This window comes from Cyprinus carpio, chromosome A20 (genome assembly GCF_018340385.1).
Source record: "Cyprinus carpio isolate SPL01 chromosome A20, ASM1834038v1, whole genome shotgun sequence".
Classification (NCBI taxonomy): domain Eukaryota; kingdom Metazoa; phylum Chordata; class Actinopteri; order Cypriniformes; family Cyprinidae; genus Cyprinus; species Cyprinus carpio.
In genome coordinates this window covers 23,078,647-23,101,729 of record NC_056591.1, presented here as the reverse complement: position 1 = coordinate 23,101,729, position 23,083 = coordinate 23,078,647, and the positions used below count along the sequence as shown (strand labels likewise).

The 23,083-nt window shown below is 32.4% G+C and overlaps 1 pseudogene; it reads left to right on the top strand.

Annotated features, from left to right (window-relative positions):
* Positions 1–23,083, top strand: part of LOC109110401 — a 77,788-nt pseudogene that overhangs the window by 32,700 nt on the left and 22,005 nt on the right.

The window sequence follows — 23,083 nt, the reverse complement described above, 5'->3', positions numbered from 1 at the left end:
TGTGCAGTAGCCGTGCTGTAGTGTTTCATTTCAAACCTCTTTCTCTAGTTCTGTGTTAGTTTCCACCTCACTTCCTGTAAGCTCGCCCCAAAAGACTCAAAACCCATAAAAATTAATTTACACACAAAATAACACACCATCACAAATACCAGCACACCCCAGCACTAATGACTTTCTCACTCTGACACTTAATAATCTCCAGTTGGAGTCTCACAAAACAATTTAACTCTAAGCATTTTTTTCCACAGGGCCAAAATGTAATATCATTTGAATTGCATCTAGGCCTTGGATCCTTTTGCACAATGATTATGAGTTCACAATCCTAAATCACTCACTGATGTCTGTACACTGAACTAATGCTGGTGTAGGATTTACTTCAATATAGTTTTCACTCAAAAATTGCAAGTACATTTCTCAAATAATTACAAAGAAATGGCAAGTAACAAATTTAATTTTTGTACACATATTGTATTTTCTTGTAAAATGTAAAAAAAAAAATGTGTAAAAAAAAAATTTATTTAATTTAAAAATGTCATTTTTTTTTTTTTTTTTTTTTTTTTTTGGTTATGCGAACATTAAAGGAACATTCAAATTTATGATTTTGCAGACATTATGGGAATGAATGTTCTCTGAACGTTTTGAAACGAGTAACATTTAAAAAATGGAATTCAGAGAAAATGTTCCATGAACAATGAATAAATAACACTTTTTGAGAACACTATTAAAAACCAAACTCTAAACGAACATTCTATTAATGTTACTGCAAGAACGTTTGTTCATAAGTTTGAATGAACATTGTCAGAACATTCTGAGAACGTTCCCTGTTAGCTGGGTTTATGTTTCACCTTTTTATACCACAGTTACGTCAAGATGTGTTTTTGTCCTTTATGAAGCTTGAAAATCAAAAATAAGTGGGTGAACAGATGACAACAAAGTATTATTTTAGGTTAAACTGTATTGTACATTTAGATATAGAGATGGTGAAATGAAAGCACAGGTATTTCACAGCCCTGGTTCCTGACGAACACATTAAGCAGAATTATCCTCAAGCATGTTCTGTTGTTAATTAAACACTATGAGTTTTCCACACATTCAGGAAAGGGACACTCACTCTGGGGCCAAACCATGTGTCTACCTGTGTCAGAGTCACAAAACCAACCGTCTAGCATCACGAATGCTCTGAGAGAGAGAGAGAGAGAGAGGCTCTGCCACCAGAAGCTGTAGTCTGAAGTGGTTTCCTTGGAAACGGAAGAAAAGATTCTAAGTTATTTGCTATCAGTATAATGTTATTTATGCAAAGAGTAAACCCAGTAACACTCAAGGGTTACCGTGTTTTACCTGACAGGTGGGACTGTTGCTCTGGATATTGAAGCATTACATATCTCTTATAGAATAAACCATACACTTAAATGGAAATAAAAATTGTTGCATTGATAGAAAATTTTCAATGTATAATATAGATCCATCTATATATAATGTGTGCGTGTGCGTGTGCGTGTGCATGCGTGTGTGTGTGTGTGTGTGTGTACTCTATATATTCTAATATTAATTCATGTTTATTATATAAGGAGAACGTCAAAGTAATTTATCTAAAGTAATATAAAATAATAATTTTATAATAATTTTCAGTTAATGAGGCAGCTGAAGAAAAAAAAACTAAACTGATATAGAATTATAATTACATCTAAGTATAACTAGAATTATAATTCACTTATTATAATCTAATTTTACACTCATTTTACCAGTCTAGTCTTTTGTGTTTTACAATTTTTATTATATATTCATCATTAAAGGTGTAGGTTATTTACGTTTATAATTACAGAGACATTTGAATTTTATCATTTTTATTATATATTTATGTATAATTACATGAAGTGCTAATTAAAATGGAATTGCAATGGTTTCATTTTCTAATCAATTCATTTAGATTTTGCAGATGCAAATCTACTAGTATATTTTCCTTTGCAAAGCTTGACATAGTACATTTAATTCATCGTTTTTATATATTTATATAAACTTCATTATGTTTTCTGTGATGAAAGTGTGTGTAGGTCATTTTGCAGCAGTGTGTGTGTGTGTGTGTGAGAGAGAGAGCGAGAGAGAGAGAGTCAGGGAGAGAGAGTCTGCTGTGACAAGGAAACATAGTTTCCTAAAAATAACACACACGCAAAAAGGGGGGAAAAGAGTGAGAAGGAAAAAGAGACCTTACATAAGACCTGTCTGCAGCTCTACACCTCCTGCCTCAAGTGCTTTTCTCCTGCGCTCTTTCTCTCTCACTCACACACACACACACACACACACACACACACACACCCTTTCTCTCTCTGTTTGTCCTAATTCTTGATTTGGCCACAGGATGGCACCATGCAATAGAAATGAAAGCTTGATTTCTAAATAACGCATCACCTTTATAACACTAAAGATTCTAATAATGATCTTCTAATAATGATGAGATCTTGTTTTTCAGGCTTGGAGGAACCATCTCAGCTTACAAAATCGTTCCTGATGAAATCGATGAGATCAAGGTATGTTTAAAAATTCAAACAGGAAAATAAAATCAACAAAATCAAACAAAATCTCGGTTCACTTAAAGATTTGATTACAAAAAAAAAAATGACACCACAGTTTAAATGTTTGGCGTCAGTAAGAAAAAAAAGAAATACTTTTATTCAGTGAAGATGCATTAAATTGATCAAAAGTGACAGTAAAGAAATTTATAATGTAACAAAATATTTATATTTCAGATAAATGCTGTTTTTTTTTTCAACTTTCCATTCAGTTTTCAGCATTGACAATAATCAGAAATGTTTCTTGAACATCAAATCAGCATATTAGAATGATTTCTGAAGATCATGTGACACTGAAGACTGGAGTAATGATGCTGAAAATTCAGCTTTGATTTCGGGGATAAATTACATTTTAAAACATATTCAAATAGAAAACAGTTATTTTAAATGATAATAATATTCCCAAATTTTTACTGTTTTTACTGTATTTTTGATCAAATAAATACAGCCTTGATGAGCAGAAGAGACCTCTTTCAGAAACATGTAAATGTGTGTTTACTGACGTTTGTTTCTTTTGTCTGGTTCAGGAGACTCTGATCGACTGGTGTGATGAGAAAGAGTTAAACCTGATTTTGACCACTGGTGGCACCGGCTTTGCTCCACGGGATGTCACGCCTGAGGTAGGTCCTGCATTACATATATGTGTGCGGAGAGTGAGATGTGTGTTCCTGCCTAAAATATTCAGTTCAAGATGCTCTTTGGAACATCTCAAATCATGTGTGTCTTCTGCAGTGCAGCCATTATTTATAAAATGAGAACCATGCAAAACAGCATTTTCACTAGTGGTCTCAGATTTTGGAATATTTCTCAGCAAAAGGAAACTCTGGGACTCTCTCTCTCTCTCTCTCTCTCTCAACCCATGAGTCTCATCAATACTCCTCCTTTGATGTTTTCCCTCGTTCTTCTCCCTATATCCCTCTAATGATGTTTGAAGTGTCACTCAAGGACAAAGAACACACACACAGAGACACACAGAGGATTATTTTGTGCAGTGAGCGATGCTGTAGGATCACCCAGGGTTTTAATGTGACCAGCCCCTGTTGATCTGTGACATTCCTGTGAAGCTTCTCTCCCAGAGGAACATGGTATTGCTCAGAGGTTGCTCTTCAATAGCTCAGAAGACATAATGAAGTTCTTAGTAATGTTTCGTTTCATGGAATATAGAAATAATTAACTTTGTCTTAAGAGAATTAAAAACAGACATATAAGACAGTTGTTGACATTCAATAAGTGATGCTCTAATGTGGATACCAGCACATAACATCACAAAAAAAATTTTATTAAATAATATATAACACCTACTAAAAAAAAATCAATCTATTACAACAATCTCACAACATAACAAAACATTATAAGACTCCTTCATTTAATCTCAGCAGGTCTAGACATATTTGATAATTTAAATAGACCTTTGTCCTTTTCCCTTCTCTCTGTCGTCCCTCTCTGTCTGTCCAGGCCACTAAAGAGGTGATCGAGCGGGAAGCTCCAGGGATGTCTCTGGCCATGCTGGTTGGCTCTCTGAAAGTCACTCCTCTGGGAATGCTCTCCAGGTCTCACTTCAACACATCCTCAACATGCTTGTCACAGTGTAGAAGAACTTTGACTTTCATTCATAATTATACTCGTCAGGATATTCAGAGAAAACTGATCCCAGATCAGCCTCTCAGTCAAAGACATTGACTTCATTGAAATCAGACTTTTATTGGCTCGTACATTAAGCTTCCAGTAGAGAAATACAGAATTATAGGAACATTTTCAGAATATAATAATAATGCAAATATCAGAATTTTATGGAAGCCTGTTTCTGCCATGGAATGAAATACAACTTGTCTCACAGAGCACTTTTTTTTTATTTTTTGTTTTTTGAATTGTGAGAAAAAAAGTCAAAATTGTGAGATAAAAAGACGCAATTACTTTTTTTTTTATCCCGTGGCATAAACAAGCTTCTGTGGAATACTATTACAATCATAACCTACAATCCAAAAAAAAATCCAATAATAACAAAAATAATAATAATAATAATAATCACTATGTATACACTACTGTTAAAAGTACTGTTAAAGAACTGTTTAATTTTTTATTATTTTAAAAGAAGTCTCTTATACTCAATTACAATAAAAAAATACAAAAATACAATAAAAAAATAAAAAAATTAAAAAATATTAAAACAAAATAAAAAATCAAAATATCACATTAACAAAATAATAAATTATAAAATGTAATTTATTACTGTGATGCGCAGCTGAATTTACAGCATCATGACTCCAGTCTTCAGTGTCACATGATCTTCAGAAATCATTCTAATATGCTGATTTGCTGCTCAAGAATCATTTCTAATTATTATCAATGTTGAAATCAGTCTCTTTTGAATTGTCTTGATTTGTGTGTGTGTACAGACCCGTGTGTGGTATCCGGGGGAAAACTCTCATCATAAATTTGCCGGGCAGTAAAAAAGGTTCACAGGTAAGAATAATTTTTTCTTTCATTAAGTGTGTGGTTAGTTGTATGTCTCAGTACTGTTCTGCCAGTATGTACTCCATTAGCCAAAACTTTTAATGCAGTGCTTCTAGTAATCCAGTTCATATATAATAAGTGTTAAATGGGAGTGTTTTACACATAAAGTGCAAGTTTAATTCTGTTTGTGGTCTCCATAAAATATACATTAATGGGTGCTGTAAATAGAGATAAACATGAATAATTAGAGTTCTTTTTGGATCAGTCCAGAATAGTTTACTTAAGGGTCATAATTTTTTCATTGCTTGGCCAATTTATGAGAAACACCATGGACGGAGACACTGTTTGTACAACTTTTAAATAAAATTGGCACTTTACTATCAATTTCAATAAATTGCCTATAATAGCGGTTTATTTATCTAATTTATTTTTTATATTATCTGTTTTCATTTTAATTTAAGTTTTATACATTTCTTTGTGTTTTGTCCTTTTTAATACTTTTTCTATTATGTCAATATAGTTTTTATGCATTTTTCTTTCAGTGTTAGTTATTTTATTTCATGATAAACTAAATAAAAATTAGATATGTTGCCTTTTTTAAAATTTCATTTTGTTTTAGTTAAAATTTATTTGATTTAAAATAACATTTATTTAATTTAAAAAAACTTATTTAAAATAATTATGTTTAATTTATAATAATTTTGTTATCATAAAAAATCCCATACAAAAAAAGTACTTCCATGGTAAATGTTTGTTAGTGATTTTGAGCAAGATTGGAATTCAAAAATTGGGTAGCTGCGCCTTTTATGGTTTCTTTGTTATCATAAAACAGATCAGCCTCACCTACATCTGTCTGTAACACCCTTAGCAACATAAACAATCCATATACTATCGAAAACTCTTTCATGTATTTTGTATTAGTAAAGAAGTTTTTTAATTGTCCGTGCAGGGATGTATTTGTATTTCAAGTAAAGAGAAGTGTTTTTAATTGTGTGGAGTAATCAAGTATGATGGTGACCCCTGCTGGCACCTAGTATTGCGTATCATTCCACCTTTGAATGTAAGGATATACTGTGTTAAAAAAAACAACTTTTAGGCTCTGCTTGTATAAGAGATAAACAAACAAAATAAAATAATGCACAAAATTAAAAATAAAAAAAAACAACTTTTAGGCTCTGTTTGAATTTGAGCTCCATCAGATGAGCGTATCATCACTGTTTACTGTAACTGTCAGGGACTATTTTTCCTAGCAGAAGAGTGGCTATTAAAGATTTTCCCTGAAACAAAAAGTAACATTAAGGGGTGATAAGTTGATCAATGTATGTATATGTACACATTCATACTTTATCTCAAGCTCTTTGATTTATTCTTCCTTGTGTCTGTGTCCTGCAGGAATGCTTCCAGTTCATCCTGCCTGCTCTCCCGCACGCCATCGACCTGCTCCGAGAAGCTGTGGTCAAAGTGAAGGAGGTGCCCAATGAGCTGGAGGACCTTCCCTCGCATCCTCAGCCTCAACCACCACCCCACACCACCAGACCAAACACAAGGCCATACCGACAACAAGAGCAAGCAGTGTGAGGAAGAGGAGGAGGAGAAGAAGGACAGCCGTGCAATCTGGCCTCCACAGAGGACAGCTTCTTCCTCGCACATACATCGCCGCCCTACGGACCCATCCATAGCCTGCCCAGGTAACCCTAGTAAGCTGTAGTTATATATAAACAACATATCCTCCTACGTTAAACTTTTGCATCAAATTCCCTCTCTTGTCTTAATTCCCATCAAGGATATCCTTTTTCATCTCAATGTGTGCTGAAACGTCCTCTGGTGTGAGTGAATATCACCACATCATCTTCACATCGTTTGTGTGATTGTTGTGTTTATGTCCACTTTATTCATCATATTTATTCAAACATTTTGAATAAGCTTTTATCTATATTTATTTGGTTTTCATTTTAATTTCATTTTAATTTCTAGTAATTTTGTAATGTGCTTTTGTCATTTTTATTAGTTGTTTTTAAATATTACTATTTAGATTTTATTTGCTTAATTTTTTTTTGATTTTTTCTATTTGATTTAGTTATTATGTTGTAGCTTAAATTAAACTTGATTCAGTTAGTTGCCAAGGCAACGTTTCTGATTTTTTCTAACATTTCTTAAGTTTTTCATGTAATAATTATTAATTACAGAATATACACGAGTGAGATCTGAATCTATTGTTTCAGACACTTAACTCCACAAGTAAAGTTTTACAGAATATACCCGAGTGAGATCTGAATCTATTGTTTCAGACACTTAACTGCATGTTATTTGCAATTAAATAAAAATGTATTACAATTCAATTTATAATAAATGAGATTTATGTGTTTTTGACCCATTTATGTGGGACTTAAGTACATCTTTATGTGTAATTTCATAATTAAATCTATTGTTTTGGAATATGGTGTACTGCCGAATGTAAACTAAAATTTAATGTCATTTTTATTCAAACTTGTATGCCATGTATTTAAATATATTTGTAATTGCCGGTTTTTAATGATGTTGCAATTTAATATAGTTAAAATATATTTGTAATAGAATTGGGTTTAACATTCCCCTCAATTTTCTGCTTAAAACGTTTTGTTTTTTTAAGTTTATGCATTTAAAAACCTTATTGTAAGATTGGGTTTAACATTCCCCTCAATTTTCTGCTTAAAACTTGAACTTGAACTGTCACAATCTCCTTTTTTTATATACGTAGCAAGAGGTTGTGGGTCATATTAGGACAAAAAAAAAAACTTGAATGCACACTACAAAATCTAGAAATACTGTATCATCCATGCGCTTTTAGCATACCACTAAAAAATAACCACAACGGGATGTATGCAGAATTTATTACACAAAAAATGATAAAAAAAAAAACATTGATTACATGAAAAAAAAAATAAAACTTGTTGCAAAATAAGTTTAGTGGAAATAAATGCTTTCAAAACTTTTTACATTATATAATGCACAAATAATAAGAGAGTAAGTGTTTGGAGGTTTATGATTTTAATAAACTTCCTTCTTTCGTGTCTCAGATTCCTGACTCCATCATCTCACGGGGTGTTCAGGTCCTTCCCCGTGACACGGCATCCCTGAGCACCACGCCGTCCGAGTCACCACGCGCCCAGGCTACCTCCCGCCTCTCCACCGCTTCCTGTCCCACCCCCAAGGTGAGAGTGCCTCACTTCCGTTTCCATGGTTTTTACTGTTCACTTCCCGGTCTGCCGTTCCTCTGTCCTCCCCAACCTCGCTCACCCTGACTGCACGATCTCCAATGCTACCTCACCCCAAAACTTCCTGTCAGAGTCCCCATCTGTGTGTGGAGACAGCATTCTTCTTCTTAAATTTACTTAAAAACCAAAAAATGTATTTATTTAGAACACTGCAGAAATTATTTTCTTTCTTAGTGATTTTGTCTCGTTCTCCAGTACAAATATCTAAACATTCTTATGTCAAAATACATTTACTTGAGAATCAAAATATGTATTTAAATGTGCTTAAAACAAGAAAAAATATCTGCCAGTGGGGCCAGAAAAATAAACTGAACTCAACGGGAAAACAAGATTATTTTTCTGACTCGTTTTTCTTTCTTAAAGTTTCAAAGAAATTAAGAATACATTCCAGGATTTTTCTCCATATAATGGACTTCAATGGTGGCCAACAGGCTGAAGGTCCAAATTGCAGTTTCAGTGCAGCTTCAAAGGGCTCTACACGATCCCAGCCAAGGAATAAGTGTCTTAGCTAGTGAAACAATCAGTCATTTTCTAAAAAGAAATGTAAAATGTACAGTACAGACCAAAAGTTTGGAAACATTACTATTTTTAATGTTTTTGAAAGAAGTCTCTTCTGCTCATCAAGCCGGCAGTAATTTTGAATCAAAATACAGGAAAAAAAAATGTCATATTGTGATATATATTACCAATTTTAAAATAATTATTTTTAAAAATGTATTATACTTTAAATGATCATTAGTTACTGTGATGCAAAGCGTGAATTTTTAGGATCATTATCACTGATCCCTTTAGAAATCATTTCTAATACTGATGATTCATTCATCAAAGTTGGAAAACAGTTCTGCTGCTTAATATTTTTTCAGAAATGTGATACTTTTTTAGGATACTTTGAGAATAAAAAGTTAGAAAAAAAAAAGAAGCTATGTTTTTACAAATATAAATATTTTTTGGCAATAAACGAGAATATACACTACTGGTCCGTAATTTGGGGTCAGTAATTTTTGTTTTCTTCTTTGTTTTAAAATAAAATCAATACTTTTATTCAGGCAAGGATTGTGTTAAAAATTGATAAAAAAGTGCTAGTACAGAAAATATATTATTAGATATATATTATTAGAATTTTTTTTTATTTTGAATAAATGCAGTTCTTTTTAAACTGTTATTCATCAAAAGATATTAGACAGCAGAACTGTTTCCAACCCTCAAATAAATCAAGAATATTAGAATGAATTTCTAAATGATCATGTGATAGACCTGGATGTTACATGTGACACTGAAGGCTGGAGTAATGATGCTGAAAAATTCAGCTTTGCATTCACAGGGAATAAAGTTTTTTTTTTGAAAGTATATTCAATATAGAAAACTATTATTTTAAGTTGGTAAGAATATTTCCAATATTACTGTTTTTTTGTATTTTTGATCAAATAAATGCAGGCTTGATGAGCGGAGAAGAATTCTGTCAAAAACATTTCAAAAATAGTAAGTTTCCAAATTTTGGTCTGTACTGTATATACTTTTTAACCACAAATGTTCATCTGGCACTAGCTGGAATTCTGCAATTACGTAGTTCACGTTGGGAAAGGGTTCATGCGATAATGACCAACCCTGTGTTTTACATAAGCGAACATCAAAAAGAAAGTCAAAATGCCCTTTACAAAAAAAAAAAAAAAAGGCTTAAAACAAGATGTTGGACTGATTTTGTATGGGAGGATAGTGTGATTTGACACAGTACACAGACGAAGAGCTAACCGCGTGTGACCTTTCCAATGTGATTACGTCATGCGTGAAGCCGTAGACGCACATCGCGGAGCTAGTTAGTGTGATTTTACATTAAAGAAAAAACATAATTTAGAAGTAATATGCTATTTTCTATCCTGTTTTTGTGCCTCTCTGCAGAACGGTCTGTTTTTATAGGCGTGGGGGGCTCATTCAAGACTTGCAAGTAAACACCCACTGCTATGATTGGCTAACAGTTATGCTTATTAAAATAACAGAAGAATGAATGAATGAGGCATTTATATAGCGCTTTATTGTGTATTGCTGTACACCCATCATGAGGGGGGTCTCTCCTCAACCACCACCAGTGTGCATCATCCATCTGGATGCGACGGCAGCCATAGTACAACAGCACCAGTGCACTCACCACACACCAGCTACAGGTAGAGAGGAGAGAGAGATAGAGCTTTTACAGTATAGTGTCCCCGTCACTGTACTAGGGCATTAGGACCCACACAGACCACAGGGTGAGCACCCCCTGCTGGCCTCATTAACACCTCTTCCAGCAGCAACCTAGTTTTCCCAGGAGGTCTCCCATCCATGTACTGACCAGGCTCAACCCTGCTTAGCTTCAGTGGGCAACCAGTCTTGGGCTGCAGGGTGATATGGCTGCTGTGACGTGGGTCATTTGGGTTAAAAACCTATAAATACTGTGACATTACTGTTGGATCCACTCTAGTCTACTTTCAGGCTCTCTGAAAAACCTGCATCACACTGTCTTGTTTAAAAATGAATCCGTGGCAAAGTAAAGCAACAAACAAACAAGCTCTTTGCTGATTTTACCCTGTGTTTAACTGATGTCCCGCTCTGTTTCTGACATACAAGCATTCACGCCGCTTCTGACCTGAAAGAGACATTGATTCACGTCATGACACAACAGCGCTCGCGTCTGATCTAGGTATGTTAGAATCACAAGAAAGGCAATTCAAAGATTATTTTTCACAACTTACACTACACAGTGTCTTGTAATCTTGTAATGTCATCTGTATTGTTCTGTTGATGGAGTAATCCTGTATTTGCGTCTCTCTAGTATTTCTGCTCCTCCCACTATAAGCTTTTATCAGGGGGCGGGGCTTCTCCTGCAGAGGCGGTGCTTAGCCACACTATTACATCATAAAGTGGCACGTTCCAAAAGAGTTGTTTTCTGAGCTTGGTTTCAGTATAAGCTGTTTTTAAACTAACGAGAAAGTTTTGTGTTTTGAAACTTACAGGATGTTTTTATTGCCGGTGCGACTAAATTTTGTGAGTGGTCACACTGATAAGCGCAATTTCTGTTGCATATGAGAAACATCAAACAGCAAACAAAACAAAAGCGTAACGAAACCGTTTATCAACTTGGACCAATTATTGAGTACAGCGCGAGAAAACTGGTCTGAGCTCAGAATAGGTTTACTCAGAAACCAGTGTTGATGTCACGACACTTGCTGAATTTGTTGAATTCGCCGCAAAATGGTTGCTTTGAGATCTAGTGAGAAATATTCAAGTTCTTCAAAGAATTCTCTGCAAATTAGATGCAGATGGAAATTCAAACAGCACTGACATAAAAAACCAGAAGTAGTAACGCTAACTATAACCATGATGTTGTGGTAGAAATAGTTGAATGTTAATACATTATTTATTTCAGGGTTTGTACAACCTTTTGAGAGAATTTCAAGCACTTTCAAAAATTCCATAAAACAATTCACAAAACTATAAACAACAAAAAAAAACCCAAAAAAAAAAAAAAATAAAAAAAAAAAGAAAGATATTCAATACAATCATAAAAAAATAAATAAATATTGAGATTATAAAAAGGACCACTGTAACCAGTAGATGGCAGCAGAGGAGCACTTACTGCCTTATTAATCATTCATTTAAATTTTTTTATTAGCTTTATATATTGAGATTATAAAATCACATTAATAAAATATCAAATCATCAAGAAATCAAATTTTTGTCAAAGTTTAGCACTTTTTGGTGGATGCAGAAAGAAAAGTCACAAAGTGCTTTGAAAAACAAACTTTTCTTCAATTAGCAGCTGAATCACATAAAGCAAGTAAAGAGTGCTCCTTTTATAATCACTCAAGCTGCTGGTCAGTTCAGTATAATACTATAGAAGAATGGTACATTTAATAAAAGTAGAATATTTCCTTGTTCTATATAAAAATTTGATTTTACACACGTTACTGTTATTAATAAAAGTAAATGTTCTATGCTTCACAACTCAAGTTCAGTGCTTTACTGTCAAATGTGTATTATCAAGAAATAAATTAGAAATTATTAAAAATTAGTGCTCTTGTTACAAACGTGGGATAAATAATGAAAAAGTGTTAAATTAATTGACATCTCTTTATAAACATCTATTTAACTGAAAATGAGCATATACAGTTATATGCACTGAATATTTATCACATTTATGCATTTGGAATTATGCTTTTATCCAAGCGACTTACATTGTATTCAAGCTATACATTTTTTGTACAATTCATGGGAATCGAACCCATGGTCTTGGTGTTGCTGACGTGATGCTCTAATGTCTGAGCTGCATGAATAAGACTAACCTGTAACTTTGACCCACATGGCTCAGGACTCTCACCCGAGCCGGGCAAGCAGCTCTCGTTCGTCAGCTCATATGTCACAATCATTTCTCGACCCCGCTGTGTGGATGCGGTGGTTGTCATGGGAGCGGGTGTTGCCGTGGAGACTGTGCTGCACTCATATGAGTGAGAGAGTCTGAACAGGTGTCAGTTTGACAAAGATGCAAAATTCTGTCATTTACTCACCCTCATGTCATTGCAAACCAATATGATTTTCATTTTCCGTGTTCACCCGGCTCTTTTCTATATAATGAAAACATTTAGTGACCAGGCGCTGTTGAGCTCCAAAACTAACAAAAAAACAATAAACTGTAGTCCATTTAACTTATATGCTATATTGGAAGTCCATAAACCATTCAATTACTTTGTGTAATTATTCATTATTAGCTATTAAAAATATATATAACCTGACACCTGAAACATACTAACAAAGAAAAAATAAAAATATAATTTTAAAATTAAATTAATATATATACAATTATAATTTTTAACAATCAACCTCCCACATATGCAAATGATCAACAAATGTAAATGTATATTTTTAATTTTATGTTTTAATATATTTATTTATATATTTCTAGTCATTATTTTTACATATATTTAATAATAATTTAAGCAATTAAATTGGAAACATTATTACAAATTATCAGCGAAAATTTCCTTCCGCCAATCCATTTTTGCATTGCATTTTTAACATCTAGTTTTATTTTGGTATCATTGAGAGACTATTAATATTTTGAATCAGTTTTGATTTTTATAATTTTTGATTTCATTTTTATTTTAGTTAACATTTTAATACTCTTTTTGTGTGTTTTTGTCATTTTAGTCAGTATGTCAGTATAGTATATATATATAGTTTAGTTAATTTTTATTTTAGTTTTAGTTATTTTAGTACATCCAGGTAAACTAAAATGAGAAGTTTCCTCCATAGCTGAAATAAAATATTTGTATTTTTTATTTTATTTTATTTCTGTTGATGTTTATTTTATTTCAAGTAACATATTTTAAATTTATTTTTTTACTGTTTTAGTTATAGATAATAACCCTGCTAGATCTCTTTTTAACATAGGTTTTCAAACTCCATTTCTTTGCATTCATTTTTCTGTGGAGCATAAAAGATACTTGAAAACATACACCTTTCTTTTCTTTACAATGAAATTAAATGTGCTCCAATGTTGTTTGAGCCCTAACTTTTTTTTTAAATATCTTCTTTTTGTGTTCTGCAAAAAGAAAGAAAGTCATTTAGATTTGAAACAGTGAGTGAATGTTGACGAATTCAAATGTTCCCTTCAAAAAAACCAATATCGATTATGTCATCATAATATTTGCAGATTAAATTGTGACTGGTCATGCCTTCATTGCATATATGTAAACATTTATAGACACTTTGACTACACTGACTAAACCGACAAAAACCGAAACATGCAATAGTGTCATGATAATGACAAAGCAAAAACTCAGAAACATCAACTGATTAATAGCCATCCTAATCACCAGCATACTCAGACTCTCTTGATGTCACTTCCTGTCTTGTGTTCTCTCACAGTCGCACACACACAGATGATGATATGGCTGTGGCAGTCCTCCACACAGTTATATAACATGGTTACATAACAGTGAGCCACTAACACATAAACCAGTTCCTGTGATTATCTGCAAATGCAATCCTGCATCTAATTTTAATGCACAAGTAATTGGGCAGAATGGTGGCAGCTCATTTGTTAAGAATGTATTGATTTTAAACCCCCTGCATTCTGTCCTAAGATGGGCACTTAATGGAATATTTTGAGTTCAACTTTTATTAAAATTATTTTTTGTATTTGTAACCTGCTGTTGATTAATATAGAAAATAATTAGGCTCATCCCTCACTTTGCATGAATGAATGGGAAATGCATTTGCAGTGAATTTACTTTAATCATGCAGTGTGTATGTGCACTACAATTGAACACTGTATATGGGTCAGTATGAGGTTTTTTTTTTTTTTTGGGGGGGGGGGGGGGGTTGAAAGAAAATAATACTTTTATTCAGCAAGGATGCATTAAATTGATCAAAAGTGACAGGAAAGACAATTATGATGTTACAGAGGTTTCCACCACAAATAAAAATAATAAAATTTTCAAGAGCAACAAATCAGCATATTAGAGTGATTTCTGAAGGATCATTTCTAGAGCAACAAATCAGCATATTAGAATGATTTCTGAAGGTGTGACACTGAAGACTGGAGTAATGATGCTGAAAGTTCAGCTTTGATCACAGGAATAAATTACATTTAAAAATATATTCAAATAGAAAATAGTTATTTTAAATTGTAATAATATTTCACAATTTTACTAGTTTTATTGAATTTTTTCTCAAATAAATGCAGTCTTGGTGAGCATAAAAGAATCTTCCCGACCCAAACCTTTGAACAGCAGTTTAAATTAACTTTAACATATGCAAAAATGTTGTTGTTTTAAAGTATTATCTTGCTAAGGCTATTGATTTAATGCACTAAGTTGGTGTAATTAATGATAAAAATGTTTTTTAAAAAATCAGAATCACATATTACAGCCAAAAAATGTCAAAACATCAATGTGAAAAAAGCAGTGACTGACAGGATAAATCCACATTGCTGGTGTGTATGTGTGTGTGTGTGTGTGTGTGTGTGTGTGTGTGTGTGTGTGTGTGTGTGTGTGTGTGTGTGTGTGTGTGTGTGTGTGTCAAACATACCTCTGACCGTTTTATAGTTATTAATGTATGAGTGTTTATCCGTCAAATCTTATTTACACCTCTGATGTTTCAAACTACAGTCTAAGAAACAGAATTTTATATAGAAATATAGAAGGGCATATACATATATATATAACCGCAGCAATAGATAACTGTGTTTGTGTGTGCTTGTGTAGTTTTCTGGCTTGTGTGCTGATAATGTTCCTCCTCTGAACTGACTGGCGTCTCGCTGTCGCAGAGCTGAGAACATTGAATTTAATGCTCAGAGAAGATCAGATAGTGATGGCCAAGGAGAAATGAAAGAGAACACAATAAACAAATGCTCAGCAGTGCAGATCCTCAGCGCAACATCTCTGAGTGTGACTGACTGTCACTTCATCAGCATTATTTCCACACAGAATCACTTCTGTCAGTGAATCATGTTTATTCAGGTTGTTGTGAAATGTTTCTTTGTTCATTTTGACCGATGTGTTCATTTAGCAGTAGTTTAGAAGCTCTTTGTGACTGTGTACCGTAGTAAAGCTTTTTTTGGATGATGCCTGCTTTGTTGGTATCTGATCTATTAAGCAGAAATTGTTTTCTAGTTTCTTTACTATACTTCAGTCTTGCATTCAGTTCACTTCTAGAGTTGCTTTGAAAGAGGCTCAGAATTTGAATTGCATATAAAATTTCCATCCATTTGTGTTACATAGTTTTGACAAACTATTAAATCTAATATGATGCAGATTTGTCAGTCATATGTAAATGAAACAGGTTACATTTCTGCACTCAAAAAAAAAAAACCATGGCATAGGTTATTAATAACTATGCATATATTTGATTTTATTTAAATAATCATATTTTCAAAATGCATTTATTCAAATTGCTTGGAATCAGCATTAATCTGTTCATTGTGAAAACAATGTATTCAGTTAAAAAGTATGAACGTGGTTAAATATTTCTAATATGCATTTAGTTCAAATGAATGAGATTGAAACCAATTGGATTTATTATGATAGTGTGTTTGAAACACAGTCAGTTTATTAGTATATTACGGAAATCTGACCTGTTTCAAGTTCATTTATGTATGACAGTCAAATATGCATCACAAAAACAAAAAAACATCACAAAAATTTAATCAAAATGAATATGTGTAATCCAAATGAATAGAACTTTTTATATATGCAATTCAAATACATCAATCTTACATGTATGAGAGCATGTTTCTGTTTTACCTCAACTTATAGGCGTATCTGACGACCTCTTTTTAGAGATTTTCTCATAGAAAAAAAATACTCATAAATAATGTTTTCTTTTTGTAATTTTGATAATGAAATGGTCCATTCCTTATCCATTCGATACATTATGCAAAAAGCACTTGTGAAAATCACAAAGTTGGCCAATTTAGCAAAGTTGGTCAGCGACTTTTGAAAGATATTGGAAATTTTGATTTGCACTCATTTCTTCTGTGTTTTCTGTACCGCTGTTAATGTGCCATATTTTGAGTCTGTTGCTCATTACCAGTGTATTATCAATTAATATAATCCATTTCAAATTGACTGAAATGACACACAAACGCAAGACAAACTGGTTTATTTGGTGTCTTTCTATCCTAATAAATACCTTAAATTTTCAATTATTGTGCATTAACATAAACTACATGTTTGTAAGTTATAGACCATGGATTTGTGTGCGTGCGTGTGTGTGTGTGTGTGTGTGTGTGTGTGTGTGTGTGTGTGTGTGTTCATTCTCCATTTCTCTGTTTCTTTCTCCTTTTCTTTCTCCCTCTAATTCTTGGTTCATAATTCCTTCCTGCTCCGTCTCTGTGGGCTTCTCTCTCTCTCTCTATCTCTCTCTCACTCTCTCTCTCCTCCTCCTCCTCCTCTTCTTTCTCCATCCATATGTGTGTGTTCACTTCCTCTCTGTGTCAGTGTGTGTATGTGTGTGAGATCTCATTCTTCATGTAGATGATGGTAAGTCTGCACTCTTTATCTGGCACTTGATGTTTCTTGAGTCAGAGAACATGTGTTTAGTATTAAAATCCATTTGATAGTTTAATAATCAGTCGAATTGTGTATAAATCTAGTGCTGGTATGTGTGAGTGATTTGTGGAAGGTTTTTTTTTTTTTCACGGAGTGTGTGTGTGTGTACTCAATTGTTTAAAGAGTGTGATATAGATATAGTGTTAGAAAAAATGACTGCACACATAAACTTGTTGCTGTGAGGTTTGCATTCATCAGTCCATCCATCTGTCCATCTGTCTTTTTGTGTTATGTTTTTTGGCTGTAATATTGTATATAAAGTTTTTGCATAATTAGTCATGCATATTTGCACTTGACAATTTGTCCAATGTGACATTGCTCATTTGTGTGTAAATATTCATATATTTTGTGCATTGTATTGGACATCTGTGATATTCATCACACAGGATGAGACGTAGAAGATCAGATCTTGTGTTCTTTCTGATGTTTGGCTGAATTATGAGTATGTTAGATAACACCCTTAAGCTGCTTTCTTGACTTTCAGGACTTTAGGGTTTTAAAATGCAGTCTGCCAAAAAATCTTGAGCAAAATAATCTCTTAACTCTTTTGACTAAAAGTTCAATTAGTAAATGCCTGCAGTGTGTTGGCTAAAATCTATTATAGATTTTCATACATAAATTAATTATTTTAAATTAATTCTAAATTAATTATTTATTTTATAAAAAAATATACAATATTTAAATTTTTTTTTTTTTTTTTTTTTTTTTATAAAATAATATTCAATATTTATATTTTGGATTCTATAGGATTATTTATTTTATTTTATTTTTATTATGATATTATGTTTTTTATTTTGATTATTATTATGAATGATTATAATGTTTCATCACAGCTTCAGTTTGAAAATACTGGAATTGTTGTCTTTTAATTATAGACCTATATAAATGTGTAAAATGACTAAACTCAACTGATAATGACATGCAGGTCACTGCTTATTTAGCCCAATTCTGATAGGAGATGCTAGCTTGTTATAAAAATGAAAACATTTGAAAACATGCACCAGCACGGAAATCTCAGATTGTGGATTATTAACAGATATCAATGCTGTAAATTGCTTTAGTGCATCATGGTGTCCACAGATTATCTGAGGTGTAGTTTCTCATCCTGATAGCTGCATTACAGAAGCACCTACTAAAGCATTATTAAACACAGCACAGCAGAAACCGCTTGGCTGTGCATTAGCAGTCTTGAGCAGATTGTGTGTGTCCTGTTAGCCGCCCTCGCTCCCTTCAGAGGGGTCAAATCTGAGGCTCGGGAACCAAGCCAGACATGATATGAGGTTTTAAAGAGAGAGTTCATCCAAAATGTAATCATTTACTCACTCATTGCAAACTTATATGACTTACTTTTTCTGTGCAACATACTTAAAAATATTTAGGCCTAAAGATTTATGCATTTTAATTGCATTTAAAATTGAATGTTATCCTAAGATAACTAATTTTGGCCTAAATGACAGAACTGCATTTATACTTTGTAGTGAAGGTAAAAATTGCAAAGAAAAAAATAAATAAATCTCATCTTAAGTAAGATGAGAAATGTTAATTATAACTATTGATACACCAAAATGAAAATTCAAGGTCGAAACTGAAAATTCAGGATGCACTTGGCTGAAAACCGAAATGGAAAATACATTTTATTTAAATTAATCAAATGTATTTAATCAACACTCAGATAAAAACTAAGTTTTACAAAATGGACACTGACACAGTGAAAACATGTCATCAGAGAAATGCTAATTAAACATCAATGTTCAGGTCAATGATTTTATGTATTTCAAACTATTTCAAATCTTATGAGAAAATGTAAGGTGGCCATTTCATATGAATTCATTCTACAGTATGTGAGTCATATGAAAATGTAAGATTTTTAGGAAAAAAGTAAGCTTGAAGGTCCACCCATAAAACCAAACCATCACTGGGACATAAGCAGATTGCATGAAAACCTACAAATGAGATCAATGAATTAGCCACCAATTTGGCAAAACGTAAACAGAATTGCCATGAGATTTTTTAGGAGTATAGCATTGTTAGCAACAATTGAAGTCTTTTGGAGTCATTTGGGTAAAGCACTATTTGTGCTGAATCACCTTTGAGAAGAACACTGGTTTGAGGACATTGCACATGTGAAGCATAACAGCGCTGTGTTTGTGTGTGTGGTGATAAATAACACTTCTAAAGATGATATCTGTAGTACTTTAGTTTCACTTGAACATTAAACTCGGTTGGGCTGCAGCCTGCAAGATATATTACTCCCTTCATGGACCACAAGGACACCTTGCATGCATAAATGTGAGATGCAGTGCTGATTTTATGTGCAATAATACCAAATGATTCTTGTCACATGCTGTAAGCATTTCCAGTCAACATAAAATCAAAATTGAAAATACATGTTTCTGCTCTTCTTGTATGTGTTTCATCATATCATAAAAAAAAAAAGAAAAAAACTAAACAAACAAACCAACTCACCTTATCACACCTATCTCACACTTTCAAAACTTGAATTGATTGCAATTGACATAATTATGGTATTCTAGCATGCATGGGGTTTTGTATTAAAAAGTATGGAGTTGCACGGTAAAAACAGTAATATTGTGGAAAAGTATTACCATTTAAAATATGTGCTTTCTATGTGAATCATTTATTTGATCAAAAGCACGGTAAAAACAGTAATATTGTGGAAAAGTATTACGATTTAAAATATGTGCTTTCTATGTGAATATATTTTAAAATGTAATTTATTTCTGTGATCAAAGCTGAATTTTCAGCATCATTACTCCAGTCTTCAGTGTCACATGATCTTCAGAAATCATTCTAATATGATGATTTGCTGCTCAAGAAACATTTCTGATTATTATCGATGTTGAAAACAGTTGTGCTGCTTCATAATTTTATGGAAACTGAATCTTTCCAGGATTCAGTGAATGGAAAGTTCAAAAGAACAGCATTTATTTGAAATAGAAATCTTTTGTAACATTATAAATGTCTTTACTGACACTTTTGATCAATTTAACTCACCCTTGCTGAATAAAAGTATTAATTTTAATCTTTTGAATGGTATTGTATGATGACTGAGTATGTGAAATAACTTCTGAATATTTACATAAATATTTGTTACATCAACATCAGTGTTAAAACTAAAAACCATCATCAACATTAATGTAGTTACATTAATCGTATAATTTTAAGAAAAGTAAAAGTTAAAATTAAACTTGTCTAGCAATATCAAAAAATCAAAAACCAACACCAACATCTCCATCTTTGAATGTTTGCGTCTGTATGTGTTGTGAATCCAATATAAATTGGATTTAATGTAACCACATTTTTATCCACAAGCTAACATCAAACTGGGATTTGTGGAAGCCTATTTCCTACACATAAGGGGGAAAAATCATGCTTTAGTAAGTCATAATTATGAGATGAAAAGTCAAAATTATAATTAAATATATATATCATTGTTCCACTGGGAAAACAATGTATTTTACCAATTCACAATTACCTCTCATTCAACTTTTCGTGTCTTTTGACTTTGTCAATTTCAGCTTATTAGTCATAATTTCAATTTAGCATGACATTAATTTCACTTAAAATCATAATTTTTAACTTTTAAAGACATAATTTGCACTTTTTATGCCATTATTTTTAATTTAGTATGCCATAATTTTGATAATGTCATAATTTGATAATAATGTCATAAATTTTATGATTTTTGACTTTTAAAGTCATGATTTAAACTTTTTTAGCTAATAATTGTTTGTCGTAATTTTTTATATATATATATTTTTTAATATAATTTGACTTGGCATGTCATAATTTTCAACTTATAAAGTCATTGTTTCTACTTTATTTTATAATTTCACATTTTTATGTCATCATTTCAATTTAGTATGTCAGAATTTTGAATTTTTGTCATAATTTCAACCTTTAAAGTCATAATTTCTACTTTATCTAATAATTTCAAATTTTTGTGTCATAATTTAAATTTAGTGTGTCAGAATTTTGACTTTTTGTCATAATTTCAGCTTTTAAAGTCATAATTCCGACTATGTCATAATTACAACTTTTAAAAAAATAATTTAGATTTTCATCTCATAATTACAGGGACCAGAAATGATTGTCCACTAAGTAAATGAGCTCAGGTTGATATTCAAAAAACCCATGAACTTGCCTTGAAAATGTCAAGCACAAATCCCAGATCAGAAGCAAATACACGCTGTATTTGTGTAGTTTCTGCTATTTTAAATGTCTTCTGTTCCCAGCTGCTTTGGCTTGCGGTGCTCCAGCAGTCCTCCGGGCCAGCAGGGGGCAGCAGTGTGTGTCTCAGCTTGGCTTTGCTGGCTCATATATTTAATTGTCTTCTCTTCTCCCCCCTTCTCGTGGCACCCAGGCGCGGCTTCCCTCCTCTTCATCCACCCTAAGCATTGCTGAGGTATTCCTGCATGCGTCTCAGGCCGCGTCGCCATGGCAACAGCTCTTCTCCACCTCCACATGTTGCCATGCGACATGTTTCTTCCTGCCTGCGATGATTGTTGCTTCCTGCTCTGCCTGAAACCCTTCCTGTCTTGTCATGCATGCTTTCCTCAAGTGCAGAAATTAACAACAATTCATTTCTACAACATTATAAGATTTTCTTCTATAATATTTCATCATTTTAAAAGATTGTTATTAACCACAACCATAATCACATCACATTTTTTCCTGTACATTTTTTAATTCATTTCTGACATTTTTTTTTCATACATAAAACACTTTAATGTAAGTATGGCCAGAGGGGTTATTCTTACTAGAGATGCAGTAGTATCGACCAGGCCAGTTAATTAATGATAACTGAAGATGATACTTGGCTATTTTAAGCTTGCCATAAATAAAACAAAGGTTCATCTAAAGCAATTTTGTGTACATTATATTGCTAACACTAAATTGTATTATTTATATCGGCAATTCATCATCCAACTTTTACCTCTGTAAAACACACACGAGAATCCATCCATATAGCATACATTACAAGCTTGTATATTATACTGTATGTGATCAATAATAATAAAAAATCTAAGAGTCATACCATTACAAGCTGATATAGCTATACTTGTATGTGCTAACTAATAATAAAACAAGTTAGATTTATATAAGAACCAAAACATGTATAATGGATAGTGTGTATTACTGGCGGAAAAAAAAAAACAAAAATGTTTTTCCAGTATCAAATGGATAATATTTTTGAATAGCAAAAAAAAAAAAAAAAAAGTTATATTGCATTGATATCTTTAAAAAGTAGCAATTTTTTTATACATTTAAAAAAATATATATACAATATACATATACAATAAATTAGAAGCTTATTTATTATACTGAAAAACGTATATATAATATACAGCAGTACATTTAGATGTTTTTTTTTTGTTGTTGTTGTTTAGTATTCAGTTATTTATAGGGATGCACGATATTAGATAATAGCATTTAAAAAATAAAACAGTTTAAATGTTGTCTATTTCCATCAACTAACAAACCACTTATAATATAAACTATATATTTTTCATTTATTTATATTTATATTAAAAACATAAAATTAAAAAAAAAAATTGTATTATGAAAAAAAAAATATATGTTAAAAATACTTTCCATATAGTACATAACTAAATAAACACCTTTTAGGAAACAGGTCAGAGAGCTTGACTGTAGTTGTAATAGGTTCAATCTGAAACCCCCTTTTATAGCTTCAGTTCAGTTA